Source organism: Pelophylax lessonae (genome assembly GCF_965119305.1).
Source record: "Pelophylax lessonae genome assembly, chromosome: 6".
Classification (NCBI taxonomy): Eukaryota; Metazoa; Chordata; class Amphibia; order Anura; family Ranidae; genus Pelophylax; species Pelophylax lessonae.
The window spans coordinates 316,798,425-316,819,657 of NC_138773.1; the positions used below are offsets into that span (position 1 = coordinate 316,798,425).

Genomic DNA, 21,233 nt, shown 5'->3' on the forward strand with positions numbered 1-21,233 from the left:
CAGCATTTTTGCTTGCACATGATTGGATAATGGAAGTCAGCAGAGCTTCCCCTCATTTACTAAGCTCTGGAGCAACTTTGCAAAGTGCACAGTCTGTTTGCCTTTAGTAAATCCTCCCCCCCCCCACTGTCAGTCAGTCTGCAGGGTGAGCGTTGTATCGGAAGTGCCAGATTTTTTCTTTCCTTCCATCCTAAAAATATTCCTGGGATTGTCGGAGAGATGATATGGTGTGTGTGTGGGGGGGGGGGGGGGGGGGGGAGCCGCTCTCCAGGATTATCTGTGAGTGACACATGACTGGGATACCGGTGCGGTCACCCCCCGCAGAGCCATTCCAGGACCCGGCCCGGTTATCTAAGGTACCCCTACAGCGTTCTGCACTGCGCTGAGTATGGGCCTGAAATGTTATAGGGGTTGATTTACTAAAGGCAAATAGACTGTGCACTCTGCAAAGAGCAGTTGCTCCAGAGCTTAGTAAATGAGCAGAAGCTTTGCTGACTTCCATCATCCAATCATGTGCAAGCAAAAATGCTGTTTTTTTTTTTTTTTTTTTTTTTATAATTTTCCTTGCATGTGATTGGGTATTCTTTGCAATGTGAAGCATTACCTCATTTACTAAGTTTTGAAACAACTGAACTTGAAGAGTACACAGTCTATTTGCCTTTAGTAAATCAAACCCATTGTGTTGTATATTGTTATTATTTTTATTATTATTAATAATAATAATAATAATAATATTTACAATAGCAACAACAATAAGCCCCCGTTCATGCTGGTTCGATTTGCCATGCGATTTGACAGTTCCAAAAATACTGGCAATGAAATTGTTCAAATAGCTCATACTAATAATATTAATAATATAAGTAATAATAATAAAAAAATAACAATAATAATAACAATAATAATAATAATAATAAAAATAATATCAACAAACACATTATTATTATTAATAATAATAATAATAATAATAATAATAATAATAATAATAATAATAATAATTACAATAGCAACAACAATATTATTACCAAAAATATGAATAGCACTAATGATGCTAAAAGTATTAACAACAGTAATATTATTAATAACAACATGAACAACAACAATAATAATAATTACAATAGCAACAACAATGATATTACTAAAAATAACAATAACAATAACAATAATAAGAAGAATAGTAACAATAACAATAATAATAATAATAACAATAGCAATAATAACACTAAAAATATTAACAACAGTAATATTAATAATAGCAACAAGAACAACAACCACAATAATAATAATAATAATAATATGAATATTATGAGAAAAATAGCAACAATGATAAAACTAAAAATAATAACAACAACAATAATTATTATTATTATTATTATTATTATTATTATTATTATTATTATTATTATTATTCTTGTTGCTGTTGTTATTATAATTATTGTTGTTGTTATTATTTTTAGTTTTATCATTGTTGCTATTGTTCTCATAATATTCATATTATTATTATTATTATTGTGGTTGTTGTTCTTGTTGCTATTATTAATATTACTGTTGTTAATATTTTTAGTGTTATTATTGCTATTGTTATTATTATTATTGTTATTGTTACTATTCTTCTTATTATTGTTATTGTTATTGTTATTTTTAGTAATATCATTGTTGTTGCTATTGTAATTATTATTATTGTTGTTGTTCATGTTGTTATTAATAATATTACTGTTGTTAATACTTTTAGCATCATTAGTGCTATTCATATTTTTGGTAATAATATTGTTGTTGCTATTGTAATTATTGTTATTATTATTATTATTATTATTATTATTATTATTATTATTATTATTATTATTATTATTATTATTATTATTGTTGCTGTTGTTATTATAATAATAATAATAATAATAATAACAACAAAAACAATAGCAACAAAAATACTTACAAAAAAAAACAATAATAATAATAATAATAATAATAATAATATGAATAATATAATAATAATAACAACAACAATAATATTAATAATCTTAATTCTAGCAACAATAATAATACTAAAAATAACAACAATAATATTGTTAATACCAACAACAACAGCATTAATAATAATAATAATAATAATAATAAAAATGAGAATAATGATAATATACAATTGACATTTTCAACTGTTACAGCACTGTATTTTCACCTGGTGATCAGTCAAGGTTAAACACCTCCTGTATTAGAGTGCATTCACTCTGGATGAAGAAGCACAGGGGGCACCTTTGGACAGCAGCATTGTCAGTCTAGGGTTAGATGTACTTGCAGATTTAGATACACATATAAATTGAAGCCAAACTCCAGCTAATACTTTATAAATGTTTTTTTTTTTTTTTTTTCCCATTATTAGAATAAAGTTTTTCCATAAATAAAAGCTGATCATTGTAAGCACCCCTGCCAGTGGTAAATGGTTTGTCTCATCCCAGTAACTGACACATTCTGCTGGAGAGCTTGTTCTTTTGAAAAACAACAAACTTGCTGGCTGTATTACCAGAAGAAAATAAGGGAAAGAAAGCATTAAAAAAAAAGAAAACGAATGCAGCCACGCCATCTAAGAATTAGTAAGCTGCAATATAATAAATGTTAGCTTTTTAGTTTATTACCGCTTACATTTAACACTTTAATACCTGGCGCCATTTTAAAAGCGGCATATGAACATAAGGTCAGACTAGGTCTACATCTTTGCATGTCAGGAACGCGCGGAAAAAAATTCATACTTTGCCAACAAGCCCAGAAACGCGTTGCCCTTTAGCTGATGCTCGGCGGTGCGATTTATTATTAAGGAGGTTGTCCACTCAGGATAAAAAAATGAAAAGTCAGCAGCTTCAAATACCATAGTTGCTGACTTTTAATGAAAGGACTCTTACCTGTCCAGTGTTCCAGCGCCGTCCATACCCGGGCTGATTCTTTAACTGGTTTTGCTTCCAGGCACCAGCATCATAACTGTGGGCAGCTGACTGTGCTACTTTCGGCTGCACAGCCGGCTGCCCATTGCGCATGCGCAAGCTGCGCTGTGCTTTGTGAATGGTCTCCAGTCTTCTGGGACGTGTGGCGCGTCCCAGAAGACTGCGGGGAGGGGGAGAACTTCTACACGTATCGCTCGCATGTCAAAACTAGGTAACGCTCCCCCCCCCCACACCCAAATGATACGCCAAATATGGCAGAGCAGGGAGGGAGGAGGACTTAAAGCAGAACTTTCCCTTTGGGGTGGAGTTCGGCTTTAAGGGCACCCTTACACATCTGCTAATGTGCAAGTTTTCGCTAACGCAAATTTTTGTGTGTTTGGTACCAGGGACTTTTTTTTTTTTTTTTTGGCGTTTCTTGTTCTTAAAATTAAATGGCTGCCCTACACGTGACATGTGGAAAACACGTGGGAAGGCACACGCACTGAACCATGGTGTGAATGGAGCCTTATTTGTCTCAGCACCAATGACAGCCAATCTCAACTGATTACCCAGCACTAGAGCTGAAACCTGTCAGTGACAGCTAGGGTCCAACACTAAGGCCAGGAGAGGTGGGGGGAGGGCAGCATGCTACATTTTTGGTTTGGACCCCACATGCATGGGCACTGTTTCCAGATTTTGGGTTCTACATGTAGAAGCCATCAAGGCACCTTGATGTTCTTCAGCAATGTCCCTTCATCCCAGTTTCCAACTGGAAACCAAATCCCCCCATACCACTTTACTCCTCAGATGTCCCTCTTTGTGGTCTGATCTATAGACCTCTATAATAAGGACATAATTAAAGGTCATCTGGATCTGATCTGCACACAACGCAGAAATAGATGGTAACTGAATATAGACACAAAATGTGAGGATGATGTAGCTCTAAGACTTTCCACTTCTCCTACAAGAAAGAACTGAAAGTCCACACAGTCCAAGTTAAAAAGTCAGTCCATGGTCTTCTACTCCGACCTACATGTTAGTCATCAGATGTCCAGTCCAGACTAGTCAACCAAGAGTCATCCATATGTCAGTTATTTGATCCATTGGTAGGGACATATTTTGGGGATGTCCCTTTCCTTAAAGGCCAAGGGAACCTCCCCGAAGCACATCCCTAGCAACAGAAACCACTGATTGGCAGTGGGCAGAGTTTTTTTTTACGAGTGATAGCCATCACATAGGTTGGAGTAGAGATGCATGAGATGAGACTCTATTACTAGCTCTATTCTCCAGTCTTTCTAGAAGAGTCAACCAAGAGTCCACAAAGTCCAGGTTATTGCATGGGCACTGTTTCCACTTTTTGGGTTCTACATGAAGAAGACATCGAGGCACCTTGATGTTCTTCAGCAATGTCCCTTATTCCCAGTTTCCAACTGGAAACCACATCCCCCCATCCCACTTTACTCCTCAGATGTCCCTCTTTGTGGTCTGATCTATAGACCTCTATGATAAGGACATAGTTAAAGGTCATCTGGATCTGATCTGCACACAACGCAGAAATAGATGGCAACCGAATATATAGACACAAAATGTGAGGATGATGTAGCTCTAAGACTTTCCGCTTCTCCTACAAGAAAGAACTGAAAGTCCACACAGTCCAAGTTAAAAAGTCAGTCCGTGGTCTTCTGCTCCAACCTGCATGCTAGTCATCAGATGTCCAGTTCAGACTAGTCAACCAAGAGTCATCCATATGTCAGTTAATTGATCCATTGGTAGGGACACATTTGGGGACGTCCCCCTTCCTTAAAGGCCGAGGGAACCTCCCCGAAGCACATCCCTAGCAACGAAACCACTGATTGGCAGTGGGCAGAGTTTTTTTTTTTACGAGTGATAGCCATCACATAGGTTGGAGTAGAGATGCATTAGATGAGACTCTATTACTAGCTTCAGTCTCCAGTCTTTCTAGAAGAGTCAACCAAGAGTCCACAAAGTCCAGGGTATTGCATGGGCTATGTTTCGAGATTATGGGTTCTCGATGTAGAAGCCATCAAGGCACCTTGATGTTCTTCAGCAATGTCCCTTAATCCCAGTTTCCAACTGGAAACCAAATCCCCCCATCCCACTTTACTCCTCAGATGTCCCTCTTTGTGGTCTGATCAATAGACCTCTATAATAAGGACATAGATAAAGGTCATCTGCATCTGATCTGCACACAATGCAGAAATAGATGGCAACTGAATATACAGTATAGACACAAAATGTGAGGATGATGTAGCTCTAAGACTTTCCACTTCTACAAGAAACAACTGAAAATCCACACAGTCCAAGTTAAAAAGTTAGTCCATGGTCTTTTGCTCCGACCTGCATTTTAGTCATCAGTTGTCCAGTCTAGACTAGTTAACCAAGAGTCTACAAAGTCCATCAATATGTCCATTAATAGATCCATTGGTAGGGACACATTTTGGGGGCGTCCCCCTTCCTTAAAGGCTGAGGGAACCTCCCCGAAGCACATCCCTAGCAACAGAAACCACTGATGGGAAGTGGGCAGAGTTATTTTACAAGTGATAGCCATCACATAGGTTGGAGAAGAGGTGCATGAGATGAGACTCTATTACTAGCTCTATTCTCCAGTCTTTCTAGAAGAGTCAACCAAGAGTCCATAAAGTCCAGGTTATAATTCTGATCACCTCTGCTTCAAACAGCATGATGGTCATCAGGTGACTCTGCCCATCACTATGTCCATCAATGGATCCATTGGTAGGGACACATCTTGGGGATGTCTCCCTTCCTTAAAGGCCGAGGGAACCCCCCGAAGCACATCCCTAGCGACGGAAACTGCTGGCGTGCATTGGGCAGAGTTATCTGATAAGTGATGACCATTACATAGGTTGGAGTTGAATTGCATGGAATGAGACTCTATTACTAGCTCCAGTCTTTCTAGAAGAGTCAACCAGGAGTCTACAAAGTCCAGATTACTGTACAGTACATTACAACTCTGCTTCAACCTGCATGATGGTCATCAGGTGACTCCACCCATCGCTATGTCAGGCGATGGATCCATTGGTAGGGACACATTTTGGGGACGTATCCCTTTCCCAGAGGCTGAGGAAACCTCCCTGAAGCACATCCCTAGCGACAGAAACCACTGATGGGCATTGGGCAGAGTTATCTGATAGGTGATGACCATCACATGTGATTGGGGGGACCTCTGATGTGATGATGTGCTTCTGACATGATGGAGGTCCTCTAATTTGATGGGGAGTTTCTCATGTGATGGGGACTTCTCATGTGATGGCGGAACCTCTGATGTGATGGTGGGACCTCTGATGTCATAGGGGACCCCTGATGTCATAGGGGACTCTGATGTAAAAGGGGGGGGGGTGGCTTCTGATGTGATGAGGGTCCTCTTATGTGATGGGGGCTGCTCATGTAATGGGTGACCGCTGATGTGATGGGGGTCCTCTTATGTGATGGGGTGGACCTCTGACGTGATGATGTGCTTTTGACATGATAGGGGTCCTCTAATTTGATGGGGAGTTTCTCATGTGATGGGGGGCTTCTCATGTGATGATGGAACCTCTGATGTGTTGGTGGGATCTCTGTGATGATGGGACCTCTGATGTGATGGGGGACTCTGATGTAAAAGGAGGGGGGTTCTGATGTGATGGGGGTCCTCTTATGTGATGGGGGCTTCTCATGTAATGGGGTGACCTCTGATGTGATGGGGGGCCTCTGACATGATGGGGGACCTTTGATGTGAAGGGGGGCTTCTGACATAATGGGGGTTCTCTAATTTAATAGGGGGCTTCTCATGTGATGGTGGGACCTCTGATGTGATGAGGGTGGACCTCTGATGTAATGGCGGGCTTCTGACATGATGGGGGACCTCTGATGTAATAAGGGGCTTCTCATGTGATGGCGGAACCTCTGATGTGATGGTGGGACCTCTGATGTGATAGGGGACCCCTGATGTCATAGGGGACTCTGATGTAAAAGGGGGGGAGTTTCCGATGTGATGGGGGTCCTCTTATGTGATGAGGGCTTCTCATGTAATGGGTGACCTCTGATGTGATGGGAGTCCTCCTATGTGATGGGGTGGACCTCTGATGTGATGGGGTGCTCCTGACATGATGGGGGTCCTTTAATTTGATGGGGAACGTCTCATGTGATGGGGGGCTTCTCACGTGATGGTGGGACCTCTCATATGATGGGGGACCCCTGATGTCATAGGGGGCTTTGATGTAAAAGTGGGGGGGGGGCATCTGATGTGATGGGGGTCCTCTTATGTATTGTGGGCTTCTCATGTAATGGGATGACCTCTGATGTGATGGGGGACCTCTGATGTGACGGGGGGCTTCTGATGTGATGGGGGTTCTCTAATTTTATAGGGGGCTTCTTATGTGATGATGGGATCTCTGATGTGATGGTGGGACCTCTGATGTGATGGGGGATTCCTGATGTGATGGGGGGATTCTAATATGATGGGGGTTCTCTTATTTTATAGGGGGCTTCTCATGTGATGATAGGACCTCTGATGTGATGGTGGGACCTCTGATGTGATGGGGGATCCCTGATGTGATGGGGGGATTCTCATGTAATGGGAGGACCTCTGATGTAATGGGGGACCGCTGACATGATGGGGAACCTCTGACATGATAGGGGCTTCTCATGTGATGGGGGGACCTCTGATGTCATGGGGGACTCATTACTATTTCTGGCGTAATAATTCTTCCTGGTAGAGTTAATTGGGGCGCAGGGTAGGGGGTGTCCTTTGCCTATTCTTTATTGAAAGGTATAATTCAGCCTCATGTAAATTTAGGAGGTTGGCTTTTATTACATGCGGTATAATGAAATGGTTCTCTTTATTAGAAGGCGTCCTGCTGCGTTCAGTTTAGCGGTCTTTTATATAAAGCAAGTGTTGCGTTTAGCTCCTTCTGCTGTCCGGCGTGATTGATGCCGCACGATCCGGCAAGCCTTCTGCTCGTCCTCCGGCTCTCTCCGGCGTACACAGTCCTGGGGATCGGCGTACACAGTCCTGGGGATCGGCGTACACACGGCACACATGGGATTATGTCTGGGAATGGCTCCGATCACACTCTATTAGCTCTCCATCTGTCCTCTGATGGCCTAACAGCGAGTCTTCCCGCTGACACAAACAGGATATTCCGACATCCTCTCCCCATCCCCGGAGGATGCTGGATGGAGCGCTTCTCACAGCCATCTACAGATCCACTGCCAGGCTTTATAGGACTTCTATAAACAAGACGTATTCTGCAATCCTTATATCTTCAATTAACCCCCTGCACCCTGCTTGCTGCCCTGAAGCACTTTAACCCCCTCCCCCCGCCCATTTTTTTTCTCACACGTTTTATTTTCTTCCTGAAGATTAAACAAGCCCAACAAACATGCTATATTTTCTGAAAGCAGACACCCTGGAGAATAAAATAGTGGCAGCTCCAATTTTTTTTAAAATCACACGGTATTAGCGCAACAGTTTACGAAATGCAAAATTTCAATAAAAAATACATTACGTTAAGTTTGAGGCACACCAATGCAATACATTACACCATTTTTTTTTTTTTTGGTAAAATATAAACAGATGAGGTTGTGCCAAGCAAATAGATACCAAACATGTCACACCTTAAAATCGAAACAGAGGCGTAACTAGAACCTTCAGGGCCCCGATACAAGGAACCATGAAGGCCCCCCCCCCGGACCCCTTCCCATCAAGCCTGGGGCTCTTCCCACTGATCCTGGGGCCCTTTACTCTTGTTGTGGGTCTCTTTATTACGGTCCTGCAGCGGGACCCTTTCACAAGTTCTGCAGTGGGCCCCCTTCCTGCCATCTTGGGGACTCCCCACGGTGGTGGAATGCCAGGGCTCGGGCGCAAGTGTGACCTTTGCGATCCTGGAAGTTCAGCCACTGGTGTCAGTAGTTTTTATTTTCTGGTATTTTAATTGTATTATTTTTTATCATTTTATTTTATTTTTTTACAATGACACTGACTATGACTCTGTCCATTCAGAAAAGGAAGGAGCTGGTAAATTACATATTTACCGACCCCTTCCTGGTTCTCTATTGTGACACATCCCCTGCAGCAGCCAGCAGGAGAGGGGGGGAGCCCAGTGGAGGGGGGGGGTGGTGTACCAGGGGAGCACACATCTGTATTTTGATAAAATTAGGGAAAAAAATTTAATAATTAATTCCAGTAGCGCAGGGATGGTGGTATCCTCTCACTACCACTTAAATACAACTACAATTGTAGGAGTGATGGTAACCCACACACACACAATGGTCATATGCATGAACTTATGTGTAACATTTAAACACAAATTAAATGTAAAATGAATAAAACATCAATGGTCAAAATCAGTCAAAATCATCAAAAAACTCCAATAAAGTCCATAAAAAAGACATATAAAAGACACTTTTATGGACTTTAGAGAATAAAATGGCGGTCATAGCAATATTTTTTGTCACACGGTATTTGCACAGCGGTCTTTCAAACGCCATTTTTTTGGGGAAAAATACATTTCACTGCATTTTAAAAAAAACTAAAAAGTAAAGTTAGCCCATTTTATTTTGTATATTGTGCTTTCATTTTTTTTTCTATTTATTTTATTTAATTTTTTAATTTTAGCACAGGTTTTAAAAAACAAAAAAATCTGATCAGTTTCATTGCTGTCACAAGCAATGTAAACATCCCTTGTGACAGTAATAGCAGTGACAGGTACTCTTTATGGAGGGATCGGGGGGAATGTGACAGTAATAGCAGTGACAGGTACTCTTTATGGAGGGATCGGGGGGAATGTGACAGTAATAGGCAGTGACAGGTACTCTTTATGGAGGGATCGGGGGGAATGTGACAGTAATAGGCAGTGACAGGTACTCTTTATGGAGGGATCGGGGGGAATGTGACAGTAATAGCAGTGACAGGTACTCTTTATGGAGGGATCGGGGGGAATGTGACAGTAATAGGCAGTGACAGGTACTCTTTATGGAGGGATCGGGGGGAATGTGACAGTAATAGGCAGTGACAGGTACTCTTTATGGAGGGATCAGGAGGAATGTGACAGTAATAGCAGTGACAGGTACTCTTTATGGAGGGATCGGGGGGAATGTGACAGTAATAGGCAGTGACAGGTACTCTTTATGGAGGGATCGGGGGGAATGTGACAGTAATAGCAGTGACAGGTACTCTTTATGGAGGGATCGGGGGGAATGTGACAGTAATAGGCAGTGACAGGTACTCTTTATGGAGGGATCGGGGGGGAATGTGACAGTAATATGCAGTGACAGGTACTCTTTATGGAGGGATCGGGGGGAATGTGACAGTAATAGGCAGTGACAGGTACTCTTTATGGAGGGATCGGGGGGAATGTGACAGTAATAGGCAGTGAGAGGTACTCTTTATGGAGGGATCGGGGGGAATGTGACAGTAATAGGCAGTGACAGGTACTCTTTATGGAGGGATCGGGGGGAATGTGACAGTAATAGCAGTGACAGGTACTCTTTATGGAGGGATCGGGGGGAATGTGACAGTAATAGGCAGTGACAGGTACTCTTTATGGAGGGATCGGGGGGGAATGTGACAGTAATAGGCAGTGACAGGTACTCTTTATGAAGGGATCGGGGGGAATGTGACAGTAATAGGCAGTGACAGGTACTCTTTATGGAGGGATCGGGGGGAATGTGACAGTAATAGGAGTGACAGGTACTCTTTATGGAGGGATCGGGGGGAATGTGACAGTAATAGGCAGTGACAGGTACTCTTTATGGAGGGATCGGGGGGAATGTGACAGTAATAGGCAGTGACAGGTACTCTTTATGGAGGGATCGGGGGAATGTGACAGTAATAGCAGTGACAGGTACTCTTTATAGAGGGATCGGGGGGAATGTGACAGTAATAGGCAGTGACAGGTACTCTTTATGGAGGGATCGGGGGGAATGTGACAGTAATAGGCAGTGACAGGTCCTCTTTATGGAGGGATCGGGGGGAATGTGACAGTAATAGGAGTGACAGGTACTCTTTATGGAGGGATCGGGGGGGAATGTGACAGTAATAGGCATTGACAGGTACTCTTTATGGAGGGATCGGGGGGAATGTGACAGTAATAGGCGGTGACAGGTACTCTTTATGGAGGGATCGGGGGGGAATGTGACAGTAATAGGCAGTGACAGGTACTCTTTATGGAGGGATCGGGGGGAATGTGACAGTAATAGGCGGTGACAGGTACTCTTTATGGAGGGATCGGGGGGAATGTGACAGTAATAGGCAGTGACAGGTACTCTTTATGGAGGGATCGGGGGGAATGTGACAGTAATAGGCAGTGACAGGTACTCTTTATGGAGGGATCGGGGGGAATGTGACAGTAATAGGAGTGACAGGTACTCTTTATGGAGGGATCGGGGGGGAATGTGACACTAATAGGCAGTGACAGGTACTCTTTATGGAGGGATCGGGGGGAATGTGACAGTAATAGGCAGTGACAGGTACTCTTTATGGAGGGATCGGGGGGAATGTGACAGTAATAGGCGGTGACAGGTACTCTTTATGGAGGGATCGGGGGGAATGTGACAGTAATAGGAGTGACAGGTACTCTTTATGGAGGGATCGGGGGGAATGTGACAGTAATAGGCAGTGACAGGTACTCTTTATGGAGGGATCGGGGGGAATGTGACAGTAATAAGCAGTGACAGGTACTCTTTATGGAGGGATCGGGGGGAATGTGACAGTAATAGGCAGTGACAGGTACTCTTTATGGAGGGATCGGGGGGAATGTGACAGTAATAGGCAGTGACAGGTACTCTTTATGGAGGGATCGGGGGGAATGTGACAGTAATAGCAGTGACAGGTACTCTTTATGGAGGGATCGGGGGGAATGTGACAGTAATAGCAGTGACAGGTACTCTTTATGGAGGGATCGGGGGGAATGTGACAGTAATAGCAGTGACAGGTACTCTTTATGGAGGGATCGGGGGGAATGTGACAGTAATAGCAGTGACAGGTACTCTTTATGGAGGGATCGGGGGGAATGTGACAGTAATAGGCAGTGACAGGTACTCTTTATGGAGGGATCGGGGGGGAATGTGACAGTGATAGGCAGTGACAGGTACTCTTTATGGAGGGATCGGGGGGGAATGTGACAGTAATAGGAGTGACAGGTACTCTTTATGGAGGGATCGGGGGGAATGTGACAGTAATAGGCAGTGACAGGTACTCTTTATGGAGGGATCGGGGGGAATGTGACAGTAATAGGCAGTGACAGGTACTCTTTATGGAGGGATCGGGGGGAATGTGACAGTAATAGGAGTGACAGGTACTCTTTATGGAGGGATCGGGGGGAATGTGACAGTAATAGGCAGTGACAGGTACTCTTTATGGAGGGATCGGGGGGAATGTGACAGTAATAAGCAGTGACAGGTACTCTTTATGGAGGGATCGGGGGGAATGTGACAGTAATAGGCAGTGACAGGTACTCTTTATGGAGGGATCGGGGGGAATGTGACAGTAATAGCAGTGACAGGTACTCTTTATGGAGGGATCGGGGGGAATGTGACAGTAATAGCAGTGACAGGTACTCTTTATGGAGGGATCGGGGGGAATGTGACAGTAATAGGCAGTGACAGGTACTCTTTATGGAGGGATCGGGGGGGAATGTGACAGTGATAGGCAGTGACAGGTACTCTTTATGGAGGGATCGGGGGGGAATGTGACAGTAATAGGAGTGACAGGTACTCTTTATGGAGGGATCGGGGGAATGTGACAGTAATAGGCAGTGACAGGTACTCTTTATGGAGGGATCGGGGGGAATGTGACAGTAATAGGCAGTGACAGGTACTCTTTATGGAGGGATCGGGGGGAATGTGACAGTAATAGGCAGTGACAGGTACTCTTTATGGAGGGATCGGGGGGAATGTGACAGTAATAGCAGTGACAGGTACTCTTTATGGAGGGATCGGGGGGAATGTGACAGTAATAGGCAGTGACAGGTACTCTTTATGGAGGGATCGGGGGGAATGTGACAGTAATAGGCAGTGACAGGTACTCTTTATGAAGGGATCGGGGGGAATGTGACAGTAATAGGCAGTGACAGGTACTCTTTATGGAGGGATCGGGGGGAATGTGACAGTAATAGGAGTGACAGGTACTCTTTATGGAGGGATCGGGGGGAATGTGACAGTAATAGGCAGTGACAGGTACTCTTTATGGAGGGATCGGGGGGGAATGTGACAGTAATAGGCAGTGACAGGTACTCTTTATGGAGGGATCGGGGGGAATGTGACAGTAATAGGCAGTGACAGGTACTCTTTATGGAGGGATCGGGGGAATGTGACAGTAATAGCAGTGACAGGTACTCTTTATAGAGGGATTGGGGGGAATGTGACAGTAATAGGCAGTGACAGGTACTCTTTATGGAGGGATCGGGGGGAATGTGACAGTAATAGGCAGTGACAGGTCCTCTTTATGGAGGGATCGGGGGGAATGTGACAGTAATAGGAGTGACAGGTACTCTTTATGGAGGGATCGGGGGGAATGTGACATTAATAGGCAGTGACAGGTACTCTTTATGGAGGGATCGGGGGGAATGTGACAGTAATAGGAGTGACAGGTACTCTTTATGGAGGGATCGGGGGGAATGTGACATTAATAGGCAGTGACAGGTACTCTTTATGGAGGGATCGGGGGGAATGTGACAGTAATAGGCAGTGACAGGTACTCTTTATGGAGGGATCGGGGGGAATGTGACAGTAATAGGCAGTGACAGGTACTCTTTATGGAGGGATCGGGGGGAATGTGACAGTAATAGCAGTGACAGGTACTCTTTATGGAGGGATTGGGGGGAATGTGACAGTAATAGGCAGTGACAGGTACTCTTTATGGAGGGATCGGGGGGAATGTGACAGTAATAGGCAGTGACAGGTACTCTTTATGGAGGGATCGGGGGGAATGTGACAGTAATAGGCGGTGACAGGTACTCTTTATGGAGGGATCGGGGGGAATGTGACAGTAATAGGCAGTGACGGGTACTCTTTATGGAGGGATCGGGGGGAATGTGACAGTAATAGGCAGTGACAGGTACTCTTTATGGAGGGATCGGGGGGAATGTGACAGTAATAAGCAGTGACAGGTACTCTTTATGGAGGGATCGGGGGGAATGTGACAGTAATAGGCAGTGACAGGTACTCTTTATGGAGGGATCGGGGGGAATGTGACAGTAATAGGCAGTGACAGGTACTCTTTATGGAGGGATCGGGGGGAATGTGACAGTAATAGCAGTGACAGGTACTCTTTATGGAGGGGTCGGGGGGAATGTGACAGTAATAGCAGTGACAGGTACTCTTTATGGAGGGATCGGGGGGAATGTGACAGTAATAGGCAGTGACAGGTACTCTTTATGGAGGGATCGGGGGGGAATGTGACAGTAATAGGCAGTGACAGGTACTCTTTATGGAGGGATCGGGGGGGAATGTGACAGTAATAGGAGTGACAGGTACTCTTTATGGAGGGATCGGGGGGAATGTGACAGTAATAGGCAGCGACAGGTACTCTTTATGGAGGGATCGGGGGAATGTGACAGTAATAGGCAGTGACAGGTACTCTTTATGGAGGGATCGGGAGGAATGTGACAGTAATAGGCAGTGACAGGAACTCTTTATGGAGGGATCGGGGGGGAATGTGACAGTAATAGGCAGTGACAGTCACTCTTTATGGAGGGATCGGGGGGGAATGTGACAGTAATAGGAGTGACAGGTACTCTTTATGGAGGGATCGGGGGGAATGTGACAGTAATAGGAGTGACAGGTACTCTTTATGGAGGGATCGGGGGGAATGTGACAGTAATAGGCAGTGACAGGTACTCTTTATGGAGGGATCGGGAGGAATGTGACAGTAATAGGAGTGACAGGTACTCTTTATGGAGGGATCGGGGGGAATGTGACAGTAATAGGCAGTGACAGGTACTCTTTATGGAGGGATCGGGGGGGAATGTGACAGTAATAGGCAGTGACAGGTACTCTTTATGGAGGGATCGGGGGGGAATGTGACAGTAATAGGAGTGACAGGTACTCTTTATGGAGGGATCGGGGGGAATGTGACAGTAATAGGCAGTGACAGGTACTCTTTATGGAGGGATCGGGGGGAATGTGACAGTAATAGGCAGTGACAGGTACTCTTTATGGAGGGATCGGGGGGAATGTGACAGTAATTGGCAGTGACAGGTACACTTTATGGAGGGATCGGGAGGAATGTGACAGTAATAGCAGTGACAGGTACTCTTTATGGAGGGATCGGGGGGGAATGTGACAGTAATAGCAGTGACAGGTACTCTTTATGGAGGGATCGGGGGGGAATGTGACAGTAATAGCAGTGACAGGTACTCTTTATGGAGGGATCGGGGGGAATGTGACAGTAATAGGCAGTGACAGGTACTCTTTATGGAGGGATCGGGGGGAATGTGACAGTAATAGCAGTGACAGGTACTCTTTATAGAGGGATCGGGGGGAATGTGACAGTAATAGGGAATGACAGGTACTCTTTATGGAGGGATCGGGGGGAATGTGACAGTAATAGCAGTGACAGGTACTCTTTATAGAGGGATCGGGGGGAATGTGACAGTAATAGGCAGTGACAGGTACTCTTTATGGAGGGATCGGGGGGGAATGTGACAGTGATAGGCAGTGACAGGTACTCTTTATGGAGGGATCGGGGGGGAATGTGACAGTAATAGGAGTGACAGGTACTCTTTATGGAGGGATCGGGGGAATGTGACAGTAATAGGCAGTGACAGGTACTCTTTATGGAGGGATCGGGGGGAATGTGACAGTAATAGGCAGTGACAGGTACTCTTTATGGAGGGATCGGGGGGAATGTGACAGTAATAGGCAGTGACAGGTACTCTTTATGGAGGGATCGGGGGGAATGTGACAGTAATAGGCAGTGACAGGTACTCTTTATGGAGGGATCGGGGGGAATGTGACAGTAATAGCAGTGACAGGTACTCTTTATGGAGGGGTCGGGGGGAATGTGACAGTAATAGCAGTGACAGGTACTCTTTATGGAGGGATCGGGGGGAATGTGACAGTAATAGGCAGTGACAGGTACTCTTTATGGAGGGATCGGGGGGGAATGTGACAGTAATAGGCAGTGACAGGTACTCTTTATGGAGGGATCGGGGGGGAATGTGACAGTAATAGGAGTGACAGGTACTCTTTATGGAGGGATCGGGGGGAATGTGACAGTAATAGGCAGCGACAGGTACTCTTTATGGAGGGATCGGGGGAATGTGACAGTAATAGGCAGTGACAGGTACTCTTTATGGAGGGATCGGGAGGAATGTGACAGTAATAGGCAGTGACAGGAACTCTTTATGGAGGGATCGGGGGGGAATGTGACAGTAATAGGCAGTGACAGTCACTCTTTATGGAGGGATCGGGGGGGAATGTGACAGTAATAGGAGTGACAGGTACTCTTTATGGAGGGATCGGGGGGAATGTGACAGTAATAGGAGTGACAGGTACTCTTTATGGAGGGATCGGGGGGAATGTGACAGTAATAGGCAGTGACAGGTACTCTTTATGGAGGGATCGGGAGGAATGTGACAGTAATAGGAGTGACAGGTACTCTTTATGGAGGGATCGGGGGGAATGTGACAGTAATAGGCAGTGACAGGTACTCTTTATGGAGGGATCGGGGGGGAATGTGACAGTAATAGGCAGTGACAGGTACTCTTTATGGAGGGATCGGGGGGGAATGTGACAGTAATAGGAGTGACAGGTACTCTTTATGGAGGGATCGGGGGGAATGTGACAGTAATAGGCAGTGACAGGTACTCTTTATGGAGGGATCGGGGGGAATGTGACAGTAATAGGCAGTGACAGGTACTCTTTATGGAGGGATCGGGGGGAATGTGACAGTAATTGGCAGTGACAGGTACACTTTATGGAGGGATCGGGAGGAATGTGACAGTAATAGGCAGTGACAGGTACTCTTTATGGAGGGATCGGGGGGAATGTGACAGTAATAGCAGTGACAGGTACTCTTTATGGAGGGATCGGGGGGGAATGTGACAGTAATAGCAGTGACAGGTACTCTTTATGGAGGGATCGGGGGGAATGTGACAGTAATAGGCAGTGACAGGTACTCTTTATGGAGGGATCGGGGGGAATGTGACAGTAATAGGCAGTGACAGGTACTCTTTATAGAGGGATCGGGGGGAATGTGACAGTAATAGGGAATGACAGGTACTCTTTATGGAGGGATCGGGGGGAATGTGACAGTAATAGCAGTGACAGGTACTCTTTATAGAGGGATCGGGGGGAATGTGACAGTAATAGGCAGTGACAGGTACTCTTTATGGAGGGATCGAGGGTCTAAAAGACCCCAAACCCCTCCACTGCACTTCAATGTATTCAAAATGCCAGAAACTGCATTTTTGAATTCAGTCACTTTTTTAGATTCGGCGCCTTTAGCCGCTGTGTAACCCGGACATGACGTCATAGATGCCGCTTCCGGGTTCCCGATCTAAACCGAATCCGACTTCGTTCGGGACTCCAACCTGCCGGCAGAGGTGCCGGGTGGTTGCTCGACACTCCCGGTGGGGCAGGAGACCCGGGCAGAGGCACGGAAGACGACGGGAGAGGGGGGGGGGGTGTCTGGTGACTGCAGGCTTCTGGGTTTAGTAACACTTTAACCCTGGCAGGGGTGCTTACAATGATCAGCTTTTATTTATTCATGCAAAACTTATCCCAAAATTTACAAAAAAAAAAATGTTTGCTGTATCTGATTATAAAGCGACATGGAGTTCGGCTTCAATTTGTTAGTGTATCCAAATCTGCTAGTCCATCTAACACTCCCCACCCACGACTGACAATGATGCTGTCCAAAGGTGCCCCCTGTGCTCCTTCATCCAGAGTGGAGGTGCTCTAATACAGGAGGGGTGTTACTGGCCAGATCACCAGGTGAAAACAGAGGGGGTAAAAACGCCTAAAAAATAAAACGAATGCAGCCACCACATCTAATGATTGGTAAGCTGCAATAAATTACATTTAGTTTTTTTGGGGTTTATTACTTCTTTCAGTGATATGGCTGTGCTTTTATTTTCTGTTGCGTTCAATGAACAGCTGGGGAAGTCAGACGACCATTTCCCCTGTAAGCGACGCGTTCCGGGCTCTGACGGCTCCCATTTTTTTTTTCTGGTTGGCTCAGATTGGACGTTGAGCAGCTGTCGCCGCGGTCCTGTCATGTTACCTAATTCATAATTAAACCTGTTTGCTGCGTGTTGTATGCCTGGAGACACCTGCCACTGTAACCGCCTCTGCCAATTGTGTCCAAGTCCTATCGTCAGGCCCTCCAATAGGGATCAACCAACCCTTAAAGTGGTATTAACCACTTCCCGACCGCCCGCCGTCTTTTTACTGCGGCAGGATGGCTCTCCTGTGCAAACCAGCGTAGACCTACGTCGGTCGCACGCAGGAAGCTAAGGGACGAGCGCACGCCGCCGGCAGCGTGCTCCCGCTGGAACAGGGAAGCCGATGCACGGGGCAGGCGGCTCCGATTGCCGCCTGACACCTGCGATCGCTCCCCGCTGAGAGAGAAGAACGGTCAGCTGTTATAAACACAGCCAACTGTTCTTCTCCCTGGGATGATCACAGAGCCCCTGTGATCCTTCTATATAGGATAACAGGTCCCTATGGTCATTTCACAAGCCACGCCCCATACAGTTTGAAACACACCCCTAGGTACACATTTAACCCCTTGATCACCCACAGGGTTAACCCCTTCCCTGCCAGTGTCATTATTACAGTGACAGTGCATATTTATAGCACTGATTACTGTAGTAATGTCACTGGTACCCCCAAAAGTGTCAAAAATGTCAGTTAGGGGTCCGATCTGTCCGCCGCAATGTCGCAGTCCCGCAAAAAGAATCGCAGATCGCCGCCATTACTAGTTTTTAAAAAAAAACTATGAAAATTACATAAATCTTTCCCGTAGTTAGTAAACGCAATAACTTTGGGCAAACCAATCAAAATAAAATTATTGTGATTTTTTTTTACCAAAAATATGTAGCAGAAAACAAATTGGCCTAAAATGTTAAAAAAATTTGATTTTTACTTTTTTTTTTGAGAATTTCATATAAAAAATTTGAAAAATATTGTTATTTTTTTCAAAATTGTCGCTCTTTTTTTGTTTATAGCACAAAAAGTTAAAATCGCACAGGTGATCAAATACCACCAAAAGAAAGCTCTGTTTGTGGGAAAAAAAGGACGTCAATTTCATTTGGGTACAGCGTCGCACGACCGCGCAATTGTTCGTTACAATCACGCAGTGCTGAATCGCAAAATAGGGCCTGGTCATTGAGCAGCCAAATCCTCCAGGGCTTAGGTGGTTAAAGAGGACCCGTCTTACTTATGTCTATTACAAGGGATGTTTACTTTCCTTGTAATAGGAATAAAAGTAATCAAAATTTTTCTTTTTTAAAAAAACGGTGTAAAAATAAAAGATAAAATAAATAGGGGAAAAAAAATTAAAGCGGCCCATCCCCGTTAGGTCGCGCGCAGAAGCGAACGCATAAGCAAGTTGCACCCACATATGTAAACGATGTTCAAACCACACATGTGAGGTATCGCCGCGATCGTTAGAGCGAGAGCAACAATTTGAGCCCTAGACCTCCTTTGTAATTCTAAGCTGGTAACTTGTTGAAATTTTTAAATTGTCGCCTATGGAGATTTTTAAGTACCAATGTTTGTCGCCATTCCAAGAGCGTGTGCAATTTTGAAGCGTGACATGTCGGGTATCTATGCACTCGCCGTAACATTATCTTTCACATTATAGAAATAAATTGGGCTAACTTTACTGTTTTCGTATTTTTGAATTAAAAAAAGTAAATTTTTTCCCCAAATTTTTGGAGCCAATATAGGCCGACACTTACTTCTGTATACTGTGAATGCCTAATGTACCTCTAGCCATCATATACTACGTTCTTTGCTGTCAGTTAAACCCATGTGAGCCAATTTTTGGAGCCTATACAGGCCGACACTTACTTCTGTATCCTGTGTGAATGCCTAATGTACCTCTATCCTTCAAATACTACATTATTTGCTGTCAGTTAAACCCATGTGGGCTAATTTTTGGGCCTATACAGGCCGACACTTTCTTCTGTATCCTGTGTGAATGCCTAATGTACCTCTAGCCATCAAATACTACGACCTTTGCTGTCAGTTAAACCCATGTGAGCCAATTTTTGGAGCCTATACAGGCCAACACTTACTTCTGTATCCTGTGAATGCCTAACGTACCTTCAGCCATCAAATACTACCTTATTTGCTGTCAGTTAAACCCATGTGGGCTAATTTTTGGGGCCTATACAGGCCGACACTTTCTTCTGTATCCTGTGAATACTTAATGTACCTCTAGCCATCAAATACTACCTTATTTGCTGTCAGTTAAACACATGTGGGCTAATTTTTGGGGCCTATACAGGCCGAAACTTAATTCTGTATCCTGCGAATGCCTAATGTACCTCTAGCCATCAAATAGACTACATTCTTTGCTGTCAGTTAAACCCATGTGGGCTAATTTTTGGGGCTTATACAGGCCAACACTTACTTCTGTATCCTGTGAATGCCTAATGTACCTTCAGCCACAGAATACTACGTTCTTAGCTGTCAGGTAAACCCATGTGGGCTAATTTCTGGGGCCTTGAATGGCCGACACTTACTTCTGTATCCTGTGAATGCTAATTTTTCAGACTGGAAATGAAAAATCAATGGGTCTGTAAAGGTTCCGCCAAATTGTGGAATGGATGCGGACCCATTTTACAGATGTGTGAATGGACCCTATATGTATTAGACATGTATTTACCGGCTGCTGTCAGTTCTGGCTGATTTATGAAAAGAAATATATATTTTTTGCTGTAAAAAAAAAAAAAAATTAGGGCAACTTTCCAATTGCAATACTTCTGTTATGACATTGTCCATGTGCTGGGACTATTTGTGCACAGCTAGTACGTCTTTTGTGGCTGCAAATATGACCTAAAGGTTTTTAAATTTCGCCTCCCATTAAAGTCAATGGGGCCCGCCGCGAACTTCCGGTTCGCGGACTTTTGAGAAAATTTGCGGCTGATGTTCGTGAACCGCCCCGGCCAATGTTCGTCCATCTCTATATTGGCTATGCCCCAAAGCACCCCCACCCCCCATGTTGAGGCATTATACTTACCTACACTGCCCTACACCTCTCTACTCTGCGCCACACCTCTCTACTCTGTGCCATACCTCTCTACACTGCTCTACACCTCTCTACACTGCGCTATACCTCTCTACACTGCG

At 44.6% G+C, this 21,233-nt stretch overlaps 1 protein-coding gene across 1 annotated transcript in view; it reads left to right on the top strand.

Annotated features, from left to right (window-relative positions):
- Positions 1 to 21,233, top strand: part of GYPC (glycophorin C (Gerbich blood group)) — a gene marked incomplete at its 5' end in the record, with an annotated part of 36,872 nt that overhangs the window by 565 nt on the left and 15,074 nt on the right.